This window comes from Suricata suricatta, chromosome 11, assembly GCF_006229205.1.
Source record: "Suricata suricatta isolate VVHF042 chromosome 11, meerkat_22Aug2017_6uvM2_HiC, whole genome shotgun sequence".
Lineage (NCBI taxonomy): Eukaryota > Metazoa > Chordata > Mammalia > Carnivora > Herpestidae > Suricata > Suricata suricatta.
The window spans coordinates 41,449,122-41,464,107 of NC_043710.1; the positions used below are offsets into that span (position 1 = coordinate 41,449,122).

Sequence of the window (14,986 nt, forward strand, 5' to 3'; positions counted from 1 at the left end):
TTGTTTCCATTGGAAAGAACAATATTTCTAGAGTGTAGATTGCTAGTATGATTATTCTTGACATGTATGAGATATTTTTTCAAGTTAACTTTGTGATCAATGAATTTTCAATGCAAAAAACTTTAATGTACAATTTAATTATTTTATTCTTTAATAGAAAGAGGTATTATAAAAAAAGATTACTTGATCTTTTTCATAAATAGAAATTTAACTGAAGGGAGTTGCCGGTAAATATCTGATTAGTGGTTTTATCATAACTCATATATAAGATTTTCTGTATTTTTTTCTCAAACATACCTAATGTGATGAAGCTTTAATTAAGACGCCAAAATTTAAATCAGATATCAAATTTCAGTTCATATTAAATAACTACAAGGAATCTTAGAAGGTTCATCCTATTATTTTCATTCATAGTTCACAGAAATTTTTAAAAAGGGAGAGTTTCTATAATATCAATAAGAATGGCTAGATAAAAAGGGAACTTCTTTTGTGATTATATTATACTGTTTGTTGACCATTGTCATAAATTTTTCCCATAGTCTAATTAAATCTGCTCAAATTTTTGTGATGTATGTTAGGTTTGTGAGTAGATTTTGTGACACATCAGTTATTATCAAGACAAAGAAAGCATTTAGTGAACTTATGGTGTGTGTCAGTCATTTTGTTAGATATTTTCATCTCTGCTTATTTGTTTATTTGTTTAGCAATGTCTTTATTGAGATAGAATTCATATATCTTAAAGTTCACCCATTTAAAGAATGAAGTTCATTAGGTTTTTTAAAAAAGTATTTTCAAGGAGGGCACTTGTTGGGATGAGCACTGGGTGTTATATGGAAACCAACTTGATAAACTATAAAAGAAAAAAAATCTTAAAAAATAAATAAAAAGGTATTTTCATAGAGTTGTACAATTATCACCACAATCAAATTTTAGAATATTTTTAACACCCTACAGGAGTCTCTCACCCTTTAGTAGTCACCCTCCATTTCTTTCCAAATTTCTCACCTAATCTACTTTCTATTTCTATAGATTCAACTATTCTGTACGTTTAATATAAATGGAAATATATGTGGGTTTTTTTGGTGATTAGCTTCTTTCGCTGAGCACAATGGTTTCAAAGTTCATTGTTGTAGTATCTATTAATATTTCATTCCTTATTATAGGCAAGTAATATTCCATTAGAAGGATATATACCACATTTTATCCATCCACTCATTGGTTGATGGATATGGGTTGCTTCCATTACAGCTATTATGAATAATGCTGTAATGAACATTGTACAAGTTCTGGTGTACATGTGCATTTTCATTCCTCTTGGGTACATATATCCAGTTCCTTTTGAGGAGCTGACTGACTGTTTTCTAGAGCAGTGGCACCATTTTGCATTACCACCAGCAGTATATAAGAGTTCTAACTGTTCTACATCTTCACTCTTTTATTTAACAATAGTGAATAATATTTATTTATTAATAGTTAACAATTGTTTGGCTGGATAGATATTATAAATTTTATTTTACATATGAAGAAACAAAGACTCAGAAAAAAGCATAAATAATTGCCTAAAACCACAAAGCTAGTAAGTGGTAGAACTAGTTTTTAACTCAGTTCTAATTTTAAACCTTTACCTTTCATTCATTCTAAAATTATGTATTTTCTTGAAGTAGTTTTGAGGATCATTTACATTTATTTATATTTGTGTCTACCATGTCTTTGGAGTTGGGGAAGCAATTAACTCAGTTTGCTGGTGAGACAATGGTCTCAGAATTGTTTACATATAGGTCAGCAATTACAGTTCTACTTTAATATTCTTAAAAGTTAACGAGGACCCAAAGAACTTTTGTTTATGTGGCTTTTGTCTATTGACATACTTAGTGTTAGAAATTAAAACTGAAAAACTTTAAAATATTTGTGAATTAATTTAAAATAACAAATGTGTTGTTGAAATATTTTTTACAAAAGTACCTATAATGTCTAAAAAATAATTTAGTGAGAAGAGTAGTATTATTTCACTGTTTTGCAAATTTATTTAATGTCAGGCTTAATAGGACATAGCTGAATTCTCATGTCTCCTCCTGCATTCAATCTGTTGCAATATGTTGTTTTGATTGAAGTATGTGAAACCCATGCATATATGTGTTTAGAAAATGGAGTACTTTAATAACTTTTATAGATTATTATGGCTATTCTTCTTTGAACTACAATTTACAAGTAATACAAAAGTTAACTGCAATTTGGAATCTTAAACATGATGAGTTCTTCACATTTTATTATATCATTTTAAGTTCCATTGGCCTAACTTATAGTTTGAATGGATCCTTTAGCAATGTATGATTTTATGACATCATGGCTTGGTCATTTGGAAAATGCTGGGTCATTCAGTTATACAGAGCTTCTAAATGTTGATGTATTTCATGATACAATATAAAATAATCACATCCACTAATGTCACATTTGTAAATTTGAAAATAATCTGATTATTAAAAACAAATACAATCAGTTGTTTTCCTTGAGGTGAAGAGATTCACTTCATACCACTTTGAGAAAATATATTTTAAAACCCAAGATATGGAAATAACCCAAGTATCTATCCATACATGAATGGGTTAAGAAGATGTGGTATACATACAGTGGAATATTACTCAGCCATGAATAAGAATGAAATCTTGCCATTTGCAAAAACATGAATGGATCTAGAAGGTATAATGCGAAGTGAAATAAGTCAGTCAGAGAAAGGCAAATACCACATTATTTCACTCATGTGGAATTTAAGAAACAAAACAAATAAATTAAAAAGGAAAAAAAGACTCAACTATACAGAATGAGCTAGTGGTTGCTAGAGGAGAGGTAGTAGGTGGATTGGTGAAATAGGTGATAGAGATTAAAGGTACACTTATCATGATGAGCACTGCCTAATGTGTAGAATTGTTGAATAATTATACTGTATATCTAAAACTAATACATCACTATATGTTAACTATACTTGAATTAAAAAAATTAAGTTTGAATCCTTTTCTTTGCCTGTCAGTTCTTAGTTTTTCTTTTAAGTATAAATGGCATTCTATGGAAAGAGCCATTAGTTTGGATCTGTAAGAATCACACCAGTGCTTTTCCTCAAGAAAATTAGTGTTATTTTGGTATGTAGCAGAAATACTTTATATGTACTTAAACCTATTCTAAATTTAGATTTAATAAGATTAATATATTATTTTTATTGTTTCATCAGTAATTTTTAAGTGAAACTGACATTCAAAAAGATATATGTGACTGGTTACAAAGACTTCAGTGACCACTAACTGGTACAATTCAGTGCCACTAGCTTGGTTTATTTTAAGGCATAGTAATTTTAGATAAGGTACTAGTAGTTTTACTTATCATTGGTTTACACCATTAGGGAAATGTCAATGTGATGAAAAGGACAAAAATGATCATAATAATATATTAAACATAATTTTATGTATATAGAATTCATATAAAAGTGGACCCAGATGATGTCCAAAACACTTTCTGAAAAGTATGAGTCAAGTGATAGATGTAAATATAATGGTACTGAGGGGAATAAACATTCTCCTTCAAGAAAGTTAAATGTTTAATATTTTAAAAATCTTTGATTTTTATTCAGTAATATAAAATTACTTAAAACATTAATTTAGAAGGAAAAGGATTCCTTTAAGTACCTTCTCACCTCAAATCCTATTCCCTTAATTTTCCTTAAGTGACCTTCAGTAGAAATTATTTTTATACTGCAAAGAAGTAACTTATAAACAAAGACTCGAGTGAAAGATAGTTTAATCTTTTTTTAATGCATGATTTTATTTAGTCTGTCCATTAAAAACTAATATTTAAGTAAACATTTAATGATATTAATGGATTTCAAATTAGGAGTTCAACTTAATTTTTTTACATTTCAATTGCAGGTATTAATAAGAGAGATAGTCAAAATACTTACGACCAAAATTATTATGTCAAAAACTTATAATAAATGCTTGGTGTTAGTCTCCATACAATTCTGTTTTTGGTGTAAAGTTCTTTGGGTTCACGAAAGAACATTTGGTTTACTTCACCTAATGGAAAGATATCTTAATGCTGGAATGGCCTCCTCTTGGTATTTCTTCTGCTCTTAATTTTTAGCATAGTTGTCCATAACTGCATGAATGGAGATGAGTGGAGATGTACTCATCATGTTTATTCCAACTGATAGTACATAACCAATTACTGTAGTTGTGAAGTGGTAGGAAGGCAGTGCAGCTACCCAATCTTTTGATGCCAAAAGGTTTAGTCTAAGGAGTTTAGTCAAGATTCAGGAACAAAAGTCCCTGCAAGACATAGTATGTAGCCAAATTGGGACTTAAGAACAAAGCCATAGTTGTTCTTTTTTTCTGGCAAAGGTGATGGTGAATTTTCCACCATTTTCCCTGTGGTTTTAGACAGTCTTGTCACGCTGCAGCCAAGATGCCTGGGGAATGGGGCCTTCCATCCCACCTACATGGGTGTATGGTAAGTGTGGGTGTTGAGATAATATATCTTAATAATTCATAAGAATTGTATAGTATCAGTTACAAATGTACATTATCGCACAATGTAATATAGAAGTAATATAATGTATAACATAAAAATCTCTCTTTGTTCTACCCCTGCCAGACTATTTTTAAAATAGGATTTTTAAAATAAAAATATGTTACACAACTTGCTTTTTTAAAAAACTTAATATCTCATTCTTGGGGATAAAATTTTTGTCTCTTTTGCTCACTAATCCCCAGAACTTAGAAAAGTACATAGAAGATACTCAGTAAATATTTGTTAAGTGAATGAATGAATTCTTTACATTATCTTAAGAGGTATCTGTATAGTACATCCAGATTAATGAAAAATAATTTGTTTATTCATTCCTCTATTGACAAACATCCACTTATTCCTAGCTCTCACTTTTAAAGTAACACTACAAAAGAGGAAGTGGGTGGAAGAATGCTTCAGGCCATAAGAATAGCATGGATGAGACCTGGAAATGTGAGAGAGAGATTACTTTTCTGGGGAATTTCATGTTTTTAGTGAAAGTAGTGTGCATGTGTGTGTGCATTTGTGGTTGAGGTGGGCATGTGTTAAAGTTGGACAGGAAAAGTGAAAGATAAGATTAGATGGGCAAGCAAGTACAAAATTATTAAGGGGATGTGTAAACCATTTAAGAAACAGTCTGGGAGTGCCTGATCGGCTCAGTCAGTTAAGTGTCCAACTGCTGATTTCGGCTCAGGTCATGATCTCATGGTTTTGGGATCAAGCCCCAATTTGGGCTCTGAAATGAGCGTGGAGCCTGCTTGGAATTCTCTTTCTCCTCTCTCTCTTCCCTTCTTCTGCTTACACACACCCTTCTTTCTTTCTCTTTCTCTCTCAAAATAAATAAATAAACATTAAAAAATGAAAAAGCCTGGACTTTACTAGTGGAGTACCCTTGAACAGTTTAACTGGGTGAGTGACAGGCTCATGCCTGGATTTCCAACTTCCATCTTCATCTTTGTGGATGTTGGAATAAAGCAATATTTTGTAGTCAGTGAAAGTGTCTGATTTTAGAACTTTATTGAAAATTTGAAAAAATATATCAGTTTTATATCATGTAACTTTTGTTCACTGTTAGGATAGATTTTTAATATAGGTGGATTGTGGATTTTTAATATAGACAGTATAGACTATATGGGCAAATATTTATTGAATGTTTACTATGTGAAGCATTTTTCTACATGGTTCACTTGTATTAATTTGTATTAACTTCTTTGATTTATATAATACTGAATTTTATAAAAGAGATCAATAAGATCAAAGTTACAGAACTAGGCAATAGTGGAACTGAAATTTAAAACTAGGCAATCAGGCTCCAGAGTCCATGCTCTTAAACACTTCACCCTACTGCTTCCTAATTTTGATTATTCCTATAATATATAAACAAAACCCAGTGGACTTACATATGAAAATGTAAGTCAAAGAATTCAGTTACATTTGTTCATTTACAGGGTGACGTAAGTTCAAGTTATGTTCTGCTTTTGTTCCAGTTTTTTCTTTTGTAAACACAAAGAGACAAAAATATATTTTGCTGATTAGTTTGCTGGCCAAACTGATGTTAATTATAATGTCACATTATAAAAGAAGATAGCTTTTAAATTTGGTGAAGTTACTCTAACTGAAAAAAAATCACATCTGAAAAATTAATGCTGGATAGCAACATATACTGATAATCTATTGTCGATCAAGTAGGGGCTGTAAAGCAACCAGAGTTTATTTGAGTTTTTGGGAATTGCAATCTGGGAGACACAGAATCCAAAGAAAACGAAAGTGTGCTCCAAGAGGCGGGAATACAGGCTTATACCAGCAAAAAACATAAGGTTGTGTAACTTGTTTTGAAAGAATTATGATTGGCACTGGCAGAGTTTAAACTGACTACTTAATACACAATTGGTTATTTAGCTAATAGGCGTTACATCATTTCTATTTCAATTCAAATTAGAAGGATGTGTTCAAGGAGGTGGTGGAGTTGCAACTGACAAATTGCAGTTGACAAAAGTAAAAAAAAAATCACGGTGTTCTGACTGCTGCAGCAGGAGACAGGCATAGGTCCTGCTGTCCTTTCAACACTGTTGTGATGGCTCTCCTAGCAGTGGTTAGTTCATTTTGAATCTTCTTTCACATGTACATGTATACAATATGCTTACATTTATAGTTCTTGGTTCCATAAATTATTGTTTGTCAGGCTACCAAGATATTAATGATCTTTACATATACAAGCAGGATTGAATGATTTTCATAAAAACACTAAATTGTAGATAGTGTCTATACTCACAGAATATTTCTAGATTAGAGCCTATAACACAGCCAATAGGTCTAGAATCCTTAACAGATTATCTAATCCAACACCCTCATTTTACAGGTGGGAAAATGGAGGCCCCCAAAATGACTTGTACAAAGTGGCAAACCAAAATTAAAACCAAGATATCTGGATTTATGTTCCAACTTGATAATAAAATATTTTTATATACTCTATTAGCTTTTATTACATACCTTGCAAATTGTAAGATGAATATCACATGTTTTTGAACTTTATTTTTTTATTTCTGTCATTATGTACTAGCAAACAAGAAACTTGTGAAATATATACTTATGTGATTTATCTGACCTCAGCTTGAGTTTTATCTGTTAAAGCTGTATCACTTTCTGCATTTCTTTTGTCCGACACTCCCAAAATGCCACTGATTGTTTAAAATCACTTTTTTGAAAAAGAGAGAGAGAGGCAAACCAAGAAACAGACTATTAACTATACCAGAGGGGAGGTGGGATGGGGATGGATGAAATAGGTGATGGGGATTAAGGAAGTGCACTCTTTGTGATGAGCCGGCTGATCATGAAATGTAGGATGTATGAAAAGTGCTGAATCACTGTATTGTACACCTGAAACTAATATTACACTGTATGTTAACTAGCTGGAATTTAAATAAAAACTAAATGAGTAAGGATATGTGCAAATTTTCAACTACACAGGAGGTTGGCACCTTTAACTCGTGTTGTACACAGGAATCTGTAGTATGGGATCATACTAAAGAAAACCATTTGCCAGTTAAAAAACAGACTCAAGTTAGATTGCCCCCTTTCAAATCTTTTTGTTCTGCTTATTTTTTTTTCACAGTGTTATGCTGCTTTTTTTTTCAATTAACATTATCACATAGCCTTTTTTTTTTCAGTTTTAAAAGTCTCTAAAAATAGTTAAAAATCTGATTTGACTCTATGTTAATCAGCACCTGACTATAGATAGTCCTGTTCACATCATCACTTCACTATAATTGGACTTTCCATTGGTTTTTAAGTTTTTCATCAGTATTGTTTCAGTGAATATATATATATTTTAATATTTATTTGATTTTTGAAAGAGAGAGAACGAGCAGGGGAGGGGCATAGAGAGAGGGAGAGAATCAGAAGCAGGCTCAGTGCTATCAGTAGAGAGGCTGATGTGAGACTCAGACTCACCAACTTTGAGATCATGACCTGAGCTGAGATCAAGAGTCAGACGCTTAGGGTGCTGGGTGGCTCAGTTGGTTAAGTGCATATTTCGACTCAGGTCATGATCTTGTGGTTAGTCAGTTCAAGTCCTGTGTTGGGCTCTGTGCTGATAGCTCAGAGCCTGGACCCTGCTTTGGATTCTGTGCCTCCCTCTCTCTCTTCCCCTCCTCTGCTCACACTCTGTATCTCTCTCTCAAAAATAAATAAACAAACTTAAAAAATTAAAAAAAAAAGAGTTGAACGCTTAACTGACTGAGCCACGCAGGTGCCCCTCAGTGAATATCTCTTAACACATAGAATTTTATCCAGAAGAATGTAATCTCAAATAGAGAAAATCTTATTAGAAATGAAAAAATCAAAAAATCACTTTTTTGTCAGGATGCCTTGTTTCTTGAGGAACTTAAGACTTGTGTTCTTTATATAGCTCTTACTCTTATCTAAAGAAAATTAGGGGTAGAGGAGTGAATTTGAAAAAAAAAAAAAGAAAATTTGGATCTGGAGAACACCTCAGGAGCTCAGGTTTTTTAATACAAGGGCCAATGAAAGGCAAAGATTCTTGCAGCCCATAATATTCCAGTTATTAAATTTGATTGGTGGTGGGCACTGAAACCTTTTAAAATTCATATCTAACTGTTTTACCTATGAAACATCCTGATTTTCTATTTCTGAAAAAGTATCATTTAAACTGACTAATCTCTGTAACCCAGCACATATGAAAACTTCCATGCTGAGGTTTCAGAGGGAAAATGTTAGTATCTTTGGACAAGTTGTGCTTATGAAAATATTTCCCTATTAATTGCTTCTGTCATTGACTAGCATTTCATTGTTAGATTACATGATAAGCCCGAGGAAGTCTAAATGAAAATCAATATTGCTTTTTAAATGGATTGAGGAAAGTGATTACCAAAATAAACTCTTCCAAAAATGATTTTTTAAGTTTATTTATTTATTTTGAGGGAGAGAAAGTGAGGAAGAGAGGGAGTATGTGCGCAGGGGAGGGGCAGAGAGAGAGGGAAAGAGAAAAATCCCAAGCAGGCTCTGTGATGTCAGCATGGAGCCTGACATAGGGCTTGATCTCAAGAACAGTGAAGTCATGACCTGAGATGAAGTCAAGAGTTGGACACTTAACCAACTGACCAATTTAACCAACCACCCAAGTGCCCCAAAATGATTTAAAGTGGATTATCTCACTTGAATTTTTAAGAGGTGCATGTCACAGTGGAAGGAGTTCTGAGCTGAGGATCAGGACGTCTATGTTCTCGTCCTAACTCGAATTACCTTTATGATATCAGGCGATCACTTTCCCCTTCTGGGTTTCAGCTTCCTGATTTGTAAAATTTGGGACATGAATGACTTTTTTGATTCTTTACAACATTGATTTTCTGAGTGTATGATGGTTTAAATAAGTATACTAAAAAAGACATTTTAAGTAATTTTTATAGATAATTTTTTTTGAAAAATCACCTTTACATATAGATTAATTGTGGTAAAACCAGTGATGGAAAATGTGGGGAACGAACAAACTGTGTTGATAGGGGAAAATGTGAGATATTTTTCTTTCTTTCATAATGCTCCCTTTCCCCCCTAAAAATCTCAGATAGGCAGTAAGCTTTGTAACAACTATTTGCTTATGTTCAAATTGGGAAGTACATTTGGAGCTATAGACATATACGCATACCAGACACACACACACACACACACACACGTCCTCTTTCCCTTCTTATAGTTCTGTTCTTAAGTGTATGGGGTCAACCTGGGACTTCAGGCTGGGAAAAATAAGCACAATGTTACTTTAATATTAATGAGAGCTGTAAAATTTCAAGATAAGAAAATGTATTCTCGAAATATCAGTCTAGAAGAATTGGCTGGTTTTGAAGTGGAAAGGTAAATAGGTTTGAAATTAGGTTTTAAGATCTGGCTGTGTGGTTTTAAGTAAGTCTTGTGTCCTCTCTGTCTTTTCTTCATTTGTAAATTGGTGATGATGATAATAATAGCTGCCTTACAAGGTGGTTTAAAGGCTCAAAATACCTAATGTATGTGAAAGCACTTTCTAGTGCCTTTTTAGTTGTTTTGATTTTTGTTTAAGTTTAATTTTTTTTTATTTTTGAGAGACAGAGACAGTGCGAGCAGAGGAGGGTCAGAGAGAGGGGGAGACACAGAATCCAAAGCAGGCTCCAGGCTCTGAGCTAGCTGTCAGCACAGAGCCTGACATGGGTCTCGAACCCATGAACTGTGAGATCATGACCTGAGCCAAAGCCGGACGCTTAACCGACTGAGCCACCCAGGTCCCCCTAATTTTTAAATTTAAATTCAAGTTCGTTAACATATAGTGCAGTATTGTTTTCAGGAGTAGAACCCATTCATTACTTACATATAACACCTAGTGCTCATCCCAACAAGTGCCCTGCCTAATGCTTATCACCCATTTAGCCCACCCGCCCCCCACCAACTTGTGCTTCAGCAACCCTTGGTTTGTTCTCTGTGCTTAAGAGTCTTTTATGGTTATAGTTATTTTGATTTTTATTATGTCTAGCTTATTTTCATGTACAGATTAGCAGAAACAATGTTATCATTCATGTCTAGTTACCTTAATGCAAGTGAAATATTTTTATATTTATTTTTTATATTTATATTATATTATATATATATAATAATTTTACATACCCATTTTGATATAAGGCCATTTTTATGATAGACTTTTATCACCTTACCTACTCAAATAGAAAGAAGGTTAAAATGAGTAGTAGCCCAATACTGAATAATTACTGTATATTTTTATCTTGGTAGAGTTACTTAACTGGTAGAATTTCTACCCTGTTTTTTATTTTATAATGGTAATGAAATGAACCATAGTGATAATAATATCTCCCCACCCTGTCTAATGGTCTCAGCCTTGGGTTGTCAAAGTAAACTGTTATTGGCTCTTTCCAAATGGTCTAAACTGCTGTTAATTATTCAGTTCATTTGAACAAATGGAGGGAACAAAAGGGCATATATAGTCAACTCTTGATTACCTGTGCTCTCATTTGCACAAATAATTCCAAACAGCAACTACTTCAGATTTTTATATTTAGCTCACGAATGGATTTAAGAGTTCACATTTCAATATAACCATGTCTGATAATCCAGGAACCCACTTGTCTTTGGCTTGTTGCAATGATAATTAAAACTTGGAAGTGTTTCCCCTAACTCTATAGTATGTTTTATTGCCTAGAATACATTGGCCCCAAACTGTAATCTTCTTGGGAGAGTCTTGTTTATTTGTTTCCTGCATCTCCTTGCCGTACAAAAGACTCATATGTACTTGAGTCACTTTTGCTCTTTTTTTTTTTTTATTCCTGCTCTGAGTAGGTGAATCTACTCTTTGCTTAAAGATGTTGGAAAACTAAATTTTTATACATTTGTTAATAGTTATTAACTGAATTTGGTTTCAAATTCACACCAAATTATTTAGTTCCATTGACATTGTAGTGACTTAACACTTGCCTTTGGATTTATGCAGTTTTGAAATATCTTAATTGATGTTCACTTTAGTATTTTAGACTTTTTTCCTTTAAAAAAAAGTTTTTCTGCTGCCTCTAATGTAACTTTTACAACTATGAACTAACACTGTTACAACTTAACTCAGGTATCCCTATAAAACAATGCCTGAAAATTCCAGGAGTGACAGAGTCCTTTTTCCAAATCATATTTAATAGATTTTCTTGTATTTTTGGTTTTTTCTTGCTTTCCCAGTGCCTTTGTAATCTTCACTTGGTTTATATCCTCTGGTTTTTAAAAAGATTATTGATGGTCTTTATAATTAGCTATACTTGATAAAATGCATTTATTTATGGACTCAAAGTAGGAATTGTATTTAATTTAGAACTTTCCAAGTCCACTATACTTGGTAATATATGGTTAGAACTGCCTGTGTGTAGATTTGGAAATCAGCCTAGTTTTCAATTGTAGCTCTGTCCTGGAGGTATTGGTGGTTTCTTGTAATTCTCCTATTAATATAATTTGGGAATTACTTATTTTTCTATGGTAGGAAGAAATTTGGTAAACAATGTTGTATTGATTTCCTAGAAAACTTAAGTATAAACTCTCTGAAATAATTGTACGCATGTAGGTTTTCTAATATTGTCTTGTAGGACTGAGGGAAATACATTTCTCATAGAATTTAATTTGCTAAAAGGCCATTGGCTCTGTGGCTTTTGTTGAATATAAGTCTGGTATAAATCAGTTGAATTTTCAAATTAAAATAAATCAGGAAAGTTTTGGTTTACTGTTTTTTCCTTTATAATAATAAGTTTTGGTTTCCATTTTCTCCTTTATAGTAATTTTCATTACTTCTTCATTAGTTATATAACCCAAGGCCTTAAAATCTCCAGAAGCAAATGCAAGTTTTTCATTTATTTATGTGTTTGTATATTTATCATATGAAACAAGAATTTGTGCTTAATATCAAAACTGAAATTTTAAATGACATAATGCTATAAGATTTAGGCATTTTAATATTCTTATCATTTTCAGATGGACATTTTTGTGCTGTTTGGTTAATTACTAAATAAAATTATAAGTTTATCTCTTTTAAAATAAGAAAAATTGGCATGACTTTATATCTCCTTAATTGGGAATTACATTTCAAGGAAAATGGACTATTTCTGTGAATGCTATATTAAAAATTTCCCTTCAGAATACTTGGCAAATACAGACCAACTTTATGAAACTAAGATTACATTGTTAGGTTTTCTCTAGATGATGGGTCTATTATATATGTTTATTTTGAATTTCTACATATGTTCAATAGTGATGAATTGAGCCTAATTAGTGTATAGAATTGCATCATCCATATTCCAGGCTTGCTAAAACATAAAATTCACATGGAATTTTTATGAAATTTGGCAGCTTTAGGGTTCTATTTATGGAACATTATTTAGAAACTGACATTAAATGAGAATAAGTTATGACTATGTTTGAGCTTACCTGGGATTGCCTGGTTTACACCTGTGTTCGAGATGTACTATTTCACAGTGCCTCCATTCATTTAAGAAATGTCCTAATTTGTATGATGAATTATCTGGATTAATTCACCTAATTTCTTTCAACAACTATTTGTTGAAGATCTACTGTGTGTCTGGACCTGTTTTAGGTACTGGGGAAATAGCTAATAGTAGACAAATTAAAAGACAAAGGACATCAAGTAAATGTAATTTGGTAATCAGGTAAATTGTCTTTGTTATAGAACACAACAAAAATGAAATATGTCATTCATGCAGGATAATTGAGTACTGCTAGAATCACAGCACATTAAATAGACAGAAGGACAATGCAATATCACCGCATACCTGTCAGAATGACTAAAATCTGTTGTGTGACAACACAAGACACAACACGTGTTGGTACAGATGTGGAGAAAGGGGAACCCTCTTGCCCAGCTGGAGGGAATGCAGACAGGTGCAGCCACTCTGGAAAACAGTATGGAGGTTCCTCAAAAAGTTAAAAATAGAACTATCCTATGACCCAGCAATTGCACTACTAGATATTTACCCGAAGAATAAAAAAATATTAATTCAAAGGGATACATGCACCCCAATGTTTATAGAAGCATTATCTACAAAAACCAAATTATGGAAACAGCCTAAGTCTCCACTGAGTGATGAATGGATAAAGAAGACATAGTGTGTATATATATATATATACATATACATATACATATACAATGGAATATTACTCAGCCATAAAAAGAAGGAAATCTTGCTATTTGCAATGACTTGGACAGAGCCACAGAGTATTATGCCAAATTAAATAAGTTAGTCAGGGTAAGATAAATACCGTATGATTTCATTCATATGTGGAATTTAAGAAATAAAACAAATGAGCAAAGGGGGGACAAAGCACGTGAGAGAGGCAAACTATGAAATAGACTCTTAACTATAGAGAGCAAATGGAAGGTTACTCTAGGGGAGGTGAGGGGGGTGAAATAGATGATGAGGATTAAGAAGTAATGACCACTGGGTGTTGTATGGAAGTGTTGAGTCACTATATTGTACACCTGAAACTAATATTATACTATATGTTAACTGGAATTTGAATAAAAACTTTAAAAAGAAAAAAAATTAGGTCAGAAGCAAAACAGAACAAAACAAAAAACCAGAAAGGAACTATCAACCTTTTTAAAAAGAGGTTAAGAGATATGCTATAGATGTGTCTATAGGATGGTAAGAATGCATTATTTTCATAAAGTCAATGAGTAGTTAAATTTTTTTCAACTTTTTTTTAAACTGGTAGGTATAGAAGAGACAAGTTGGAAATAATCATTAATTTAATTATAATTGTTTTTGACAAGTAGAACAGAAATCTCAAATGAGGTTACTTGTTGCTTGTTAAAGCTTATTAGTACACCTTTTATTAAACTATAGAAGGTGAATCAGCTGAACAAAATTTGGCTACTGGCAGTATGCAAAACGGCACATCAGCAAGCTAACTAGGAGGCATAGACTTTAAAGTGTCGAGAGACACTGACCTGAATCAGTCAATAGTGTTATAGGTGGGGTCACTCTTCTAATTTTTGAATTCAATCAAAGAATGTGTTTTGTATTAAAAATACTTTCTTGAAATTTTCCCCTAAAAAAGATTTGGCGGCAGATGAGTACAGATGAATGAGTTGGCCAATCAACTGTATGTAACTCTTTTGGTAGTACTTTCTTTCAGCTGTGAAAAATTAGAGTGGTGCCTGGGTGACTCTGTTGGTGGTTGCATGTCTCTTGATTTCTGCTTAAATTATGATCTCACAGTTTTTGGGATTGAGCACAATATAGAACCCTGCATTGGGCTCGCCACTTATAGCACAGAGCCCACTTGGGATCTTCTCTCTCTTCCTCTTTATCTGCCCCTCCCTTTCCGTCTCGTACCCCCCAAATAAATAAATAAACTTCAATAAAAATTAGAACCTGTTCTCTGATTGTAG

The 14,986-nt window shown here is 32.7% G+C and overlaps 1 protein-coding gene and 1 pseudogene across 5 annotated transcripts in view; one reads left to right on the top strand and one right to left on the bottom strand.

Moving 5' to 3' along the window:
* Positions 1-14,986, top strand: part of SOX6 (SRY-box transcription factor 6) — a 372,948-nt gene that overhangs the window by 133,359 nt on the left and 224,603 nt on the right. The gene's annotated exons all lie outside the window — the stretch shown is intronic.
* On the bottom strand, positions 3,958-8,016 carry LOC115306617 (annotated as a pseudogene).